This window comes from Martes martes, assembly GCF_963455335.1.
Source record: "Martes martes genome assembly, chromosome: 1".
Classification (NCBI taxonomy): Eukaryota; Metazoa; Chordata; class Mammalia; order Carnivora; family Mustelidae; genus Martes; species Martes martes.
Window position 1 is genome coordinate 47,103,164 of NC_137888.1, and position 14,942 is coordinate 47,118,105.

A 14,942-nucleotide genomic window follows, 5' to 3' on the forward strand; every position below is an offset into this window, starting at 1 on the left:
GCTTAATTCAAAGTTCAGCAAAAGTTTAAAAGGAAATGAAGTGAAAATTGATCACTTGGTATATAATCACTGGAGAAAGAGATCCGCCCCAAAAATATTTCTGCCATGGAATTTTTTCTATGTCCTACTTTTGAGAATTCTTTCAATAATAGATTTTTTTTAAATTCCATACTAAAGTGTTTGAAATAAAGGAATTATCTTTTAAAGGGAACTCACTATGTCATTGTATTCTCAAAATGCTCATTTTGTTTGTATGTGCTTTAAAAGATTACAGGGCATAAAAGATGGGGAATATATCCATGGGGATAAAGATGGAGAATTACAGACTCCTTTCCAGTAGACTGGAAGCTATTTAATAAAAATACCCATATATAATATCAGTGGCCTTGCAAAAACATTTAGGCAGTAAACTCAAAAATGATTTATCACAGGGAAAAACTTGTATCCTTTGACATTAGTGCATAATATAAGCAGGCTTATGTACCCAAGAGGACTTGTATTAACATATGTAAGTAATACCTTAATAAAAATTTTTTGAATGGAAACTGAAGGTTCTTGCTTGAGAAATCAGTAATAGGGTGATGCCCATTGGCCATTGTGAATAAGAATCATGGTAGTTAAGGGGGAATAGCTCTCTTTTTTTTGGCCAGAGAACTGCTTAGAACATAATCTTAGCCTTTTGGAACATTAAAGGTGATTAAGACTTTAAAATTATTTTATTCATCTCATTTTATAGTTGTGAAAAAAAGCAAGGCATTCCCTGTGTTGTGATATCTAGAAGTAAATTGCTTGCCTGAGGTGCTAAGGGCTAGGAAGTGCCATTAATAGATTGAGACTATCATCTCGCCCTTTCCAAGAAAGTATACAATATAAATTCCAATGTTCTTCTAGATTTTCGTGACCTAATACATAAGATCTGATTGAAACTACAGAAATGGGACACCTTAACATGTCAATGTTTGTAGAATGAACCTCAAAAAATCATTATGGAAATACATAATGTTAAGGGATCGTACCTTGAGAAAACAGAAGCCAATGTAAAAAAAAAAAAAAAAGACATTATAAATAGATGACATCTGAAACAGAACTCCTTTAGGTCCAGGAAGGAAACCTGAGGTGGGTATTCAACAGCTGTATTTAGAGGAATGACTACTGGGGGTAGTACTCTCCTCCCTAACGAGGAAAGAAGAGGAAATGAATTTAAATTACAACCAAAGGAATTTAAGTTAGATGGAAAGATCTTATTGGCAGTGAAGGTTTTATGAACCCTGGAAAAGATTCCTGGGGAGGTTTTCAGATTCCCTATCTGGATATATTTAAGAGAAGAGAGATATCTATCAGCCCAGGGTGGTTGAGGTAGAACCTGCCTGGAATTCGCTTTCAGCTGAATTCTGTAAATCCAGATTAACTCCTGACGATGTTGACGATGTCAGAGATGGTAAATGCTAGGCAATGGCAAGAAACTTGTCCCTTAAAAAAACAAAAAACTCACCCAAAGTAATCATTTCCTTGGAAAATCAACTGGCGTGTGCTAGTTGGTTATAAGTGGAATGTACAATTATAATACATTCTGGCTTTTATTTTCTTTTTAATCTGGTTTCCAATGGAAAGAAGCCTTATGAAATCTCTCTGGCAGTCTATGCCCTGCTTAATGCATTTTTATTTTTCTTCTTTAGGCTGGTTACAACCAAATCTCTCAGAAGAAACTAGCCTAGGTAGCGATATATGTGCCCCCGGAGTAAACAATTTCAGAGGAAATAACCTCTCCCCACACTCCAAAAGAAAACTTCTTTCCCTCCTAATTGAAAGAAACATGAGCAGCTGATTCCACTACTACTATCATCTCTCCTTGTTTACCCTCACGCAGGCTCCAGCAACTTCTCTGCAACTTGCAGAATTTCCCCTTATTTCCAGCGTATGAACAGCACTTGCACTCACAGTTCATACCAAAATTCTCTCATTTGTTGTACTTGTCTGTTTATACAGCTGTGCGTCTATTTGCCCCATTGTGTTCACCCCCTCTATTGTCTGGTTTTTATTGTGAGCTCCTGGAGGCGAGGAATGAAGTCTGTTTAATTTGATTTGCACAATGCTGCGTGGACACAGGTGGACCCTGTGTGACTGTGCTTGACAGTGATGGTTCCTGGCATGACTAGATACTCCAAAAAATAATGATAAAATTTAAAACGTCATGGGATAATCAAAGTTAGAGAGAGAGGACTTAATTCAAAGAGTCTGTGTCATCCCATGGTCCTCCTATATGCAGTACGCTAATGACAAAATGGGTGTCAGGGACCACATTAAGTCGTGTGGAAAAAGGTCCAATCAACAACTGGACAGTCTATTAAGTCAGGGTCTGAAACACACAGAAAACAAGATTGAGTTTATTTGGAAACTTGCCCTCCATCACGGCCATCCTTTCCCTTGGTATATAAGCCCAGTCTTGCTGGGGTTCACAGCTCAGAGCATCGTCTGTCAGTGCCCACTGCCATATTTGACATTCCATGGAAGAATACCAAAGTCATATAGTATCTTGGCCTTCTGACTTCTTTGCTTATACCCCAGAAAGAACAAAAGTCGTTTTCACCATAATTAATAATTCTTCCTTCCTACCAATCCCTGCACAACCCTCCTCCAACCTAACTTAACACCAGCCTTCCTCCCCAACCCAAGAGGAGAGAGACAAGTTGATCCACGATTCTTAGTTGGGTTAAAAATTTCCTGTGCCTATTCATTCCTAAGAGTCTCAAAGTTACATCAAAGAGCAAAATGATTGATGAAAACCCTTCCCTCAGGGGATGCACAGGAAATGACATTTCATTTAATTCAACAAATATTTTCTAGGCACCAATTATTTTTAGGCACACTTGTTGTGGGCTAGGGAGGGAGAAGGGAGCAAAACATACTCAATCTTCAAAATGTGTGTGTGAGTGTTAATTTAAGGTTTAAACAATCTTAAATATAATAAGCTTGCTTTATTATAGAATCATGGTGAACATTAGATGATGCAATATATATGTAAAATATAGTTAGCACAGAGCCCATCACATAAGTCATTCTCAATAAATAATAGCTGTTACTATTATCACTGAGTTATGGTTTCTTTTAGAGTCATTTCTTTTAGAGGTCTCCCTTGGAAACCAAACTTGACTGTAGAATATGAGCAATATAACTTGACGGTTATAAGGTTAGGGGAGCCATCACATTCAAGTGCAAAAATAACCTATCATCTAGAACATGGAAGTAAATATCTATCCACCAAAATTGGAGCTCAGCCATGTCTTGGTGTCCGGAAACAGTCTGGTTCTCATCCTGTTTTTCCTATGAAGCTTCTGGAGTGTTTCAGAATCTCAGTCATATCCCAAATACACAGGCATATATTTTTCCTTCCTGCTTCCTCCTACATGCTTTGGAGCATGGTTATTCCATAAGACAAGTGACTAGAAAGACACATTTACTTCAAAGGTACATTTTTAGGGCATGATTTTAATTAGTTGGCTGTTACTCAATCAGTATCATCAATTAGAGTTAGACAAGAATAAGTCAACTTTTGGGGCAACTGGGTGGCTCAGTTGACTAAGCATCTACCTTCAGCTTAGGTCATGATTCCAGGGATCTGGAATTGAGCCCTGCACCGGGCTCCTTGCTCAGTGGGGAGTCTGTTTCTTCCTCTCCCTCTGCCCCTTCTCCCACTTGTGCGCTTGCCCTCTCTCTCTCTCTCTCTCTTACTCACTATCTCTCTCTCAAATAAATAAATAAAATCTTAAAAAAAAAAAGGAATAAATCAACTTTTGGGGCACGTGGGTGGCTCAGTCGGTTAAATGTCTGCCTTTGGCTCAGGTCGTGATCTAAGAGTCCTGGGATCCAATCCCATGTCAGGTTCCCTGCTTGGCAGGAAGTCTGCTTCCCTCCCACCCTGCTCATAGTCTCTCTCTTTCTCTCAAATAAATGAATAAAATCTTCTTTTTTTTAAAGAATAAATCACCTTTTTTTTTTTTTTAAGATTTATTTATTTATTTATTTGTCAGAGAGAGAGAGAGAGGAGCGAGAGTGAGCACAAGCAGACAGAGTGGCAGGCAAAGGGAGAAGCAGGACCCCTGCTGAGCAAGGAGCCCGATGTGGGACTCGATCCCAGGGCGCTGGGATCATGACCTGAGCCGAAGGCAGCTGCTTAACCAACTGAGCCACCCAGGCGTCCCAAGAATAAATCAACTTTTAACTGGAAATAAAACAAAGTCAAATTTTATTCACCCAAGATTTTTTTTTTTAACTTGCCCAAAACAAATTGCTTCACAGGTCAATTTGATGAGGTATGGTGTTTAACTTACCAATTACTCAATTGCATAGATAAACATATGAATGGACCATAATGCAAATGGCAAGATGATTGAATTCAAGGATGTCATAACAGAGTTAGCCCAAACAAAGGAATCCACTAACTTTGTATTTTTTGGTTCAATTTCAGCAGTGGCCTATAGTGCCAAATATCTGGATAACCAAAAAGAGACTTCAAGCTAGGAGAGTTCATACATGTACTTCATACATGACCACACCTTGAGTCACCATGATAGTACCAATATTTTATCCTGTCTGAAGTTTCATCCAATGGCTTCATATGAAAAGTGCTATAATTTCTTGGCAAGGATGAGGAATTTCTGGGAAATATTTCATGTATTTCTATCTATTACAAAAGTATTAGAAAGATGAACTTGAATGAAAATATCAGACCATTTTCTGTCAAATATCACCTCTTAAGATGTATGAGGAGGGCCTAATTTTCAATTTCAACCCGTGAAGCTGCAGCTCTCCAGTTTTCTGAACTAAAGTCACTATTTCTCAAATTTATTCATCTATTGAAGTGTTAATTAATTTCTCACTTCTACTTTCCTGATTCCAAACTAAGAGAACCCAAAGATTTCAGATATACTTTAGCTATTTAGATCTCTTCTGTATCAGATCATTTATATTTGGATTCTTTGAACTGTGTGATCATAACATGGATCTTATAAACAAAGGAAAATTAGTGTCTCTCCAATCATAATGTACTTAAAAGAAGACCAGTGATCCAGCAAAGTAGACCTTCAGTAGTGGCTTAGTACACCTTCAGGAGACTGTTTTTTTCTCTTCCCATTTATCAGGACTCTGTTGATAATCATAGTTGATCCTATTTTAGTAGAAATGGAATTCACAATCCTAGTTTTTGTCTTAGGCAATACAACCTTAAGTTTTTGTAAAAATCGGCTGAAGGATGAAGTCGTTCCTTCAAAGAAGGAAGACTTGGGGAAGAAAGGGAAATGAGCCCTTATACCCTCCAGTTCCCCAAACATTATTAATGAAACCAAATCAGACACAATACTCTATGAGAAGATAAAAATAGCTTCCAGATGAAATCAGAGAGGGAGGCAAACCATAAGAACTCTTAACTATGGGAAACAAACTGAGGGTTGCTGGAGGGGAGGAAGGTGGGGGACTGGGATAACTGGGTGATGGGCATTAAGGAGGGCACTGATGGAATGAACACTGGGTATTGTATGCAACAGATGAATCACTAAACTCTACCTCTGCAACTAATAATACGCTATATGTTAATTAAATTGATTTTAAATTAATAAAAACAGAAAGAGAAAAAAAATAGCTTCCAGAAACCCCAAATTGCCTCACCCAATTGTCTTTTTCTAAATCCTGGCATTTTTAAATAGTTCAGATGCACAGTTTTAAGAAACTCAGATGCCCAATTTAATAACATTATTAATCAATGAACATTTACCTTGCTTCAGACAACTGCCTGCATTAGTAAAGTAAAACACAGTGTTGAAAAATTTGGAACTAAACCCTGGGATAATGTCAGTAGGATAAGAACAGGCCGTTCCTTCATTTGCCAATTCCTGATTCACTGACCTTCTTCCACATTGTGTGAAAGAATAGGATCTGTCTTCTCATTGCCTTTACTCATTTTTTGCACAGTTAAAAGGATTAAATGAAACCATACAGATAACACAATTAGCACGACTGGCCCAAAAGACATGTTTAATAAACATGTATTTCCTTTCTCTTCAAGAATCATAAGAATGTGGCCAGCCTGCTTTGTGGAGGAAATTCAAAACTAGTGAGGACAGACTATGTTGAAACACTTATCCAAACTTGCGCCCGAGTGTCTGAATGTTATATAATTTCTGAAATGGTATGGCATATCTATAAATAGCAATTCAGATTTTTCTCGTGGATTTTATAGAAATGGATCTCATTACTGTAGAATCTTGTGATCGTCCTTGACACTGAGGCCCAACCACTGAGGGCTTGCCATCCCCAGAGTGAGTGACAAGAGGAACACTTTTAACTCCCGTCCACCCAACGGGGCACTTATGACATCTCTGCGTTCTAGAGGCTTGTATTTAACCAGCCTCAAAACAGAAACCCTGTTTTCAACACTTTCAGTGCTGAAAGGGGATCTTTTACAAAGACTTGTTCCCTATCCAGTAAATAAATCACATGCCTTGTAGCGGTAAAAATATTGGTAGGAGGTGCATATCCTTCATTTCAAAGCAAGAAGCCTGTTGAGTGGTGGTAGGGTTTTAAAAGTATCTGATTTGACAGGAGAGCTCTCATCACACTCCTGCAATAATTTTACACTGTTATGATTTTGTTTGCGGTTTTTTCTTTTTTCAAAATTGAAGCAATGTACTTAACTTTAATCAGAACCATCAAAGCTTTAAAAAATGCCCATATAACTTAAAATTTCTGGGCTTTTTTTTTTAATGATGTCAAATGCTGTTTCTTTTGCACTGCTAAGCTATGTTTCAAAACTACAAGAAGTATTTCCAATGCATCCAGCAAATATTTGTGGAACACCTACCATGTGCCAGGCCTACTTCTTGTTGCAAGGGATGTTACAGTAAACAAAACACGTAAGTTCCCTGCTCTCAAGGTGGGGTGGAGAAAAAGGAAGCATTGGTGTTGAGGCAGATTATAAATGAGTAAAAATGTACAATTAAGCAAGGAAGATAAAACTGCTACTCTGCAACTAAAGAAGATTAGATTAGAGATACATGAATATGAGCGGTTGACTTCAGGTTGAATGGTGAAGAGAAGCCTCTCTAAGGAAACAATATTCACAGTGAGATTTAAGTGGCGAAAGGCCCAGCTATGCATGGTTCTGGGGAAAGAGCATTTCAGACAAGGAAGAGCAAAGGCCTGAAGGTGGAGCCCAGCAAAATGTTTTCTATAAGGAGAAGACCAGTGTGGCTGGAGAATAAGGGACAAGGGGCAGAAGGGGTAAAATCAGGAGGTGGGCAAAGTAGGAATCATATTGGGCACGGAGGCCAGAAAAAAAGTTTAGGTCTGTTCTAAGTGCCATGAGGAGCTATTGGGTGCAAGGGGCTGGGGTGGTTAGAAGAATAGCATGATCTGATTTACTTTTCCAACGTTCACCCCATCTGCTGTGTGGAGATTGGGGCAAGAATAGATACATTTTAAATGCAACTAGAATCACTGAAGTATGGTAAGCAAGAAAATTGATGGGGTTGTGTTTGCTTTTGTTTTTGAGATTTCTCTAACATGTAAGGACTAGACAACGGTGGAAAGCGATATACAAAGGGAACCAGAGTGGAAGAAATTTTAGTAAACTGGGAAGTAATGTGAATTTGGATATGGAGCTCAGATGGTGTCCTCAGATTGTAAGAAAAGAAACAACACGTATTAAGAAACTATTATGCTTATTTTTACAAAAAGTAATCTCTTTTAATTATCACTACCGCCAGTGGTATAGTTACTTAGCCCCATTTTTCTTATCTGAAAACTGAAACTTGGGGAGAGATAAATCAAATTTCCAAATATCCAGCCAAAGTAAATGGCAAATCCTTGATTCCAAGCTTGGTCTACGTGACTTAAAGCCCTGGTATTTTTCTACTCTAATATGGTGTCCCTAAGTCAGAATCAACAAAATATCTTTGAAATTTCCTTCTAAATAATAAAATAATATTTTGTATTATAAAATACATGGTTTATTTAATGGTATTGATTGACATTTAGCTTGTTTCTATATTTTTGTTACTATAAACTGTGAAAAACATTTTATATGTTATTTTACTTCATTTCTGATTACTTTCTCATCCAAATTCCTAGATTCTAGTGGTATCAAAGAATAGGATATTCTTAAAACTCTACTCATGTAATATCAATTTATTTTCCAGAAAACTTGTGCCATTTAAACTGCCACTTAACCTAAATCAACATTAAATACAATTTATCTTTGCCAGTTTGATAACCAAACTTTTAACTCTATTATTTAATTCACACTCGCTTTACTTTCTATAGAGATTGAACATTTTTTACATGTTTCTTAGCCTTTTCATTTTTCTTTTGTGAATTCTTTGTTCACTTAATTGTCCATTTTCCTACATGGTGTTGCTATTTCTTTCTTGGTGATTTGTAAGAGCTCTTTATATAAGAAGAATACTAAGACCGCCTATAACTAATCAACTTTTGCAAATAACATCCCAGAGAATATTTCACTTTAGTTTTTAAATTTTCATTGTAAAAATATCATACATAAAAGAGGCTATGCTCCAGTTACCTATTGCTGCATAACAAGTCATATCAACATGCGGTGGCTTCAAACAAACATTTTATTTTTATCTCATAATTTTATGGGTCTCGGCTGGTTGCTTCTTCTGCTCTTATGGCTTACTCACCTGGCAGATCAGCTGTTCTAAAGAGCCCCAAATGGCTTGACTCACATCTTTAGTGATCTGGTGAGGGTAGAAGGAAGACCGAGTTCTGCCGGCCTGGCCACCTGCAGCTCCAGCGCATGGCTGCCCATCCACATGGTCTCAGAGGAGTGACACGTGTTCCTTACAAGCCCAGGACTCCAAAAGACAGCATCTTAGAAACCAGGCAGCATCTTTGTTGCTGGGCTTGTATGAGCCTCGTCTGAGCCAAGTTCACAGGTCATATAGTAACATCTCCACTGCACCCTCTTGGTCTAAGCAGTCACTAGTTCTCCCAGATTCGATGAGAGGGAACACAGAGGAGGACCAAAGAATTTGTGGTGATGTTTTTAAACCCTCGATAGGGTATCAAATTGCTTAAAGAATTAAGCAAACTCCCCTTTACCTTTTAATTTTGTTCATAATTTTTTTTAATTTTTTTAATTTCTTTTTTAATTTCTTTTCAGTGTACCAGAATTCATTGTTTATGCACCACACCCAGTGTTCCATGCAATACATGCCCTCCATAATACCCACCACCAGGCTTACCCAACTTCCCAACCCCTGCCCCCTCAAAACCCTCACATTGTTTTTCAGAGTCCAGAGTCTCTCATGGTTCATCTCCCCCTCCATAATGTTTTTATATGCAACTGGTTTTTAAGAATTTATATCACTCATCGCTTTTTTCTTTGTGATATTTTCCATTGCTTTGTAATTCATTTCTTTAAATTATTTTCAAAGTGTTTGTCTACAAAATCAAGACCATTATCAAATGATATATTTGGAGAAATGACTTTAAGGTCTTTAGATACTTTATTATGTATTGTAGCTGGATTCACTTAATTTAATTCTAAATCCTTTTCATCCTTAAATTGTCATCATTGACACATTTGAAAATTCAATTAAATATGCAGGTTGAACCATACATCTAATTAAGCGGTTGCTGTGTGGAGGCAAAGAAGAAAAAAAAAAAAAAAAGAAGTCTAGCTAAATAGTTCATGCTTAGTACTTGGCCACATTTCTGGCTCACTCTTCCGAAATGAACTAAAATACAATGAGCTACTTTTTGGCCCATGTAGCTAGTAGTTCTTTTCAGGTCTTACAATCCATGTTTGAAAATTGAATAATTTGATTTATTTTTTAAGTGGTGATGGTAGCATACTCTCTTACAGTGTTTTAATTGGCAAAGAAAAAAAAGTGTTATCCCATAACAGCAACAAAAAAGCAGTAATTATTTTAAAGAACATTCTTCTGGCTACTAGAGAGGAAAGAACTCATTTTAAACATGTTGTAAACACTCAATAAACGCTAAGTGATGATACTCATCTCGTGTTCTAAAAATGCCATTGGGGTCTTTTCTTTTATTTTCTCTGCTTCCAGAGTTGCATTTCAAAAACTTGTTTTGTCATCTATCTGGGTGCAGAACCGTGAAAACTGCAGAGAGATGTGAAAGGAATAAGATGTATGACAGACACCTGATAGTGAGCCTCAGCATTTCTGTCCATCCTGTGTATCTTTCTCCTCTTTTATTTTCACTGTACCTAGGAAAAAATGAATTTTAGAAGAAGATACTGGAAAAAATCCTGTTGTCTAATACAGTTAACCACCATGAGGGCAGAGGGCTCTATTTTTTTCCCAACATTTATGCACTGTGCCTTGCACATAGCTGTGCTCTGTGAATATTTATTGAGGAATAATTTGGGCAAAGGTACAGAAGTATTATCAGTCTGTTCCTCCTGTCCATTGTGAATCTGAAGAGTTTCTTTTTCATGGAGGCAGCTGTTGGGCCAGTATCTCCTTCACACCTGTCCTTGTTAACTGCCAGTTACACTACACAGCAATGAACTGGAAGTCAGTCCTTGAGTCCACTTACCATCATTGACCTTTATTGCTAGAGATCATTTGAGATCCCATAGCTTTCTAGAGTCCGTGTTCTCAAGTCACCTGTGGTAAACCCAAACTTGTGTCTGAGTATCCACAAGTTGAGCCAAAGTTCAGAGTGTTGGTGCATCCAGCCATCAGGCCTATGTACATGCGTCAGAGCCCAGGCCTTGTGTTTTGGGAACACTTAGGTTTTATTGACATTCAGCAGCTAGAAGACATTCAAGTACTTCTTCATTTCATGTTAAATACAGAATACAAAAAAAAACCTCTAGATCCATAGTCTCCATTAGCCAAGTAGATCTTTCCATTTAAGTTTATTAAAATGAAATAAAACAAAAAACTCAGTTCCTCACTCATACTAGCTACCTTTCAAGAACTCAATAGTCATATGCGACTAGTGGCTAACACAGAAAATAGGGAGATAAGTAACATTTCCCTTACCACAGAAAGTTTTACTGACTATTACTACTCTAGAATATATCACATATATCACACTGCAGAAATTCTAAATTGGATACCCAATTCTCCACTTACTTCTTAACCAACCAATCACGACTTTCAAACCTTTTTAATTATCTAAATGTCTGAAGTTGTTCCTGTTTAAATCTTTTTTGAGAAACAAATGCAGAGAATGTTTCCTAAACAAGTCTCTATGAAATATATCAAAAGAAGTTAGAGAGTATCTATTATCTAAAACACAGTTAAATTTCTGAAGATTGAGTTCATGTCGAGAGAAGTCCGTATGATTTGTAAAAAGTATAAATTACAGAAGACTTATAAAGCACATTTAATTAATTAAATTACAGCAAAAGCTCAAATGAAAACCTGGAAGTGTAGCCAAATTAAAGTTCTATCAGATCTGACTTGATAAATAACAAAGAACAATTTCTAACTCAAATGATGTTGTATGCAAATTAGATGGAAACCTGTTGCTGGAAAAATTTACTTTTCTTAAATAAGTTTAACTTTTCTCCCTTAGGCATTACTTCCTCATAAATTTGCTTCCTCTGTAGCAAATGCCAAATCCTTTCTAAATTATCTTAAATCTGTATTAATGTGAATTAAATGAATGAGAACTTAACACATAGTATAACCATGAAAAGCAATAAAGGTATACAATAGATTGTTCATCTGGACAAAAACCTCTATAGAGCATATGTATTAAAATAAATAAATCTGTATTTGCATATGTACAAACACAAAGAATTGTTCTCTCCTGATCACTATATAAGAATCTCTATATCTTCTAAATGTACACTTACATTTTGGTAAATAATATTTTTTACTGAAGCATGTACTTATACAATCTTATTATATAATTTCTCCTTTGACCCCAAAACAATATACTTTGATAATTACTCAGCTTCTTGTTGTCTTCCAATTGAGTAGAATTATCCTCTTTTTTCCTACCTCAGAAGCTATTCTGGAAAGTGAAGCAGCATCTGGAGAAGAGAAAGAAACCAGCTGTAGGCGTGCCTCAAGAAAGCACAAGCAAGGACACCGGTTCTTGATTCCACAGGCTGGCCAAGTCTAAATGTAAGTGTTAGAAGCAATGGTGGGTGGTGCAGTGGCCTGGCCCTGGGTGGTCCACAGGCCAACTGCAGACTGAAGTCACTGTCCCTGAGCACAGGGGCTATTGGCAGACACTGGGGTATCCGGCCTGCCCGCAGTTCCTATGTTCCATCCACATCTTCACTGCTGCAAAAAGCCTGGAGACCATCACGAATGCCAGGTTTTAAAATCCTCCAGGGTAAAATACATGTGCAGAGTGTGATTCTAGCTGATTTTTAAGCCCAAGCATGTTGAATAGAGTCTTAAAATAATTATTTCCATAGGACCTGACTAGGTACCCAAGTGTTCACCAGATGCTAGCAGCTAGATTTTGCAAAGGAAAATTGCTAACTTAAGCTTCTTTTCATGATTCAGCAGAGGGTTTTAAGTAATAAAAGATCTGGAGATTTGTAAAATAAATAATTCCAGTGCAAATGGGAAAATTAAAATAATCTTATCATCTCCCAGTCATGTCTGTATGTGCTTTTCTACCATTATCAAATTTCTCTTAATTGGGCCAAGGTTTTGTTGGTGTTTTTTTTTTTTTTTTGGTCTGGCTGATACTTTATAGTTTTGAGTTATGAGCTGAAATGAAGAAATGATGCCTTTCAGATGACTGAAGTGACATGTATTAAATTTCCCTAATGACATCTAGGATGTATGAAACAGAGTGAGGTATAACAAATGCAGCTTTATTCATGTATAATATTGAATATATCCGCAATTAAAAACCAACAGCATGCCAATATTTCTTATTCTTTGATTGATCTCTTAGTTGAAACAATTAAAACATAAAGTACACCATTAACTTTTGAACTTCGACTGGAAAAAGGAAAAATACCATTCACTTCTGACGAGTAGACATTATCTCATAGTATCCACAGCCATCCCATGGTTCTTACCATTGCCTGGTCTTAAGTGTGACTTTTGGACATCCAACTCAATATTTCCTGATATTCAATAGCACAATGGCTTTTCATAGTCTATTTCATTTTATTTGGTAATTTGAAGACTAAAGAGTTAAGATTCCTCAGATTTTTACATTCTTGCTCAAGGTGCACTTGAACAAAAAGAAAAGCATAGCATCGGGCCCTACAGCTAATGCCACAGGACCACATCCTGTCTAGAATGAATCTGTTCAGAATTTTTGAAGAAATGCAAATACTTTAATGATTTTCCTAAGGTATCACATTTTTACTACAGGTACCTCTAATTGTTTTGGCTGGATTCCATCAAAGCCAGATGTTAATCAAATGAAATATTTATAATGCAAAACCATTGAGTAAAAAATAGATGTCCGTTTAAGCAACAGCTTAGAGGACTCAAACCAATCGTGTATTTTGGAAAAGCTGATGAAGGAGGTATAACTCTGTTACATTCATAATGTCAGGGTAAGGCTCTGAACTCAATCCAAAGAAATTTTATAATTGTTGCAATCAACTACAGGCTCGGCTTCTGGATTTCTGCTAACAAAATCTTGCTGCCAAGGACATTGATGGGCTCACCCAGTAAAAAATTATAATAATGTTGAACTAAATCATAAAAATACAGGAGGTGGTTATTATAGGGTAGAGAAGAGGAATTGCTTGTAAAGTTATGGTGGAAATATCAAAAATACATTTTATTGGACTTTTAAAAAATTAAGCTTTGTTTTTACACTAGGGTGCAAAAGCAATAAAATGTAAAGGTTACTCAAAAAACGATTTCATTCAATAGTCAACAGCAATGATTCAGCAAATGAAAATAAAAATTACATTTATTCAACATAGTCATCAACTCAGGCAGGCCAAAGCTTATATATGATAACTTTCTAATAAAAATAACCAGCTGAAAATCATTTTAAAGAAAGAATTTTGACAGAGAAAAGAATAAAGAACTTTTTGAATGGGTTTCTTCTTGGTGAAAACAAACTTGGTTTGTACCTAATTTCACATAGTATACAGCTCTAAATATTTTGTGTGGTTTTTAAAGTTCCATGAAGAAATTCATTTGAAATGAATTTAGAAAAAAACAAAAACATGTAAATATGAAAACCATGATAGACTTACAGTTAGAAAAATGGAAATAACTCATGATAGCTAATCCTCTGTGTGCTCTCCAAAAGTAAAGAATGCTAATTTTAAAATTACTTTTGAATAATCTGGAGTTACCTTTCTGATCATCTTTTTACTTTCTGAAAATACAGATTATGGAATCATATGTCATAGACATTTTGGTAGAGATTTCCATATTTTCTTCAAGTTAAATAACATATATCTCTAAGTGACAATTATCATGGAAATAAACCGCTTTCACTCATTAAAATACCTAATGGGCCTTACACACAGTAAACACTTAAATAGTATGGATTGAATGGAATTATTACCACTTTCTGTTCAGAGATAAATGTACCTCTTGCATTGACACTAGAGAGGTATCTCACACGTGAAAATTAATGAGCTACATCTGTAACCAAAAATATCCGTGGAAAATCTGCTGAATTGATCCATATCTGTTTTATTAATCAAGCACACTGCAGAAGGGCTTTCTTGTGGTTCTACTATATTTTGGAGGTAAATAGAGTAGGGAAACCACAGTTCAATTTAGAAGTTGTCTGAAACATTGAAGAACGTAGGGTTTTAGATTATATGACAGCAATAAAGTCCAATTCTTGATGGTTGTAATTCTGATATATAAGTATATAAATATCTTATATGTATAATTTAAACTTCAGAACATTATGACAATTGTCAAGAAGACCCTAACTATTTAAGATGGAATTTACTTCTTACTGACACTCTCTTCCTTATTTCTTTTTTGAAG

At 36.2% G+C, this 14,942-nt stretch overlaps 1 protein-coding gene across 1 annotated transcript in view; it reads left to right on the plus strand.

Annotated features, from left to right (window-relative positions):
- Positions 1 to 14,942, plus strand: part of COL8A1 (collagen type VIII alpha 1 chain) — a gene marked incomplete at its 3' end in the record, with an annotated part of 152,981 nt that overhangs the window by 90,228 nt on the left and 47,811 nt on the right. The window contains exon 2 of the mRNA XM_080797415.1: positions 12,005 to 12,125. The remainder of the gene's footprint in view (positions 1 to 12,004; positions 12,126 to 14,942) is intronic.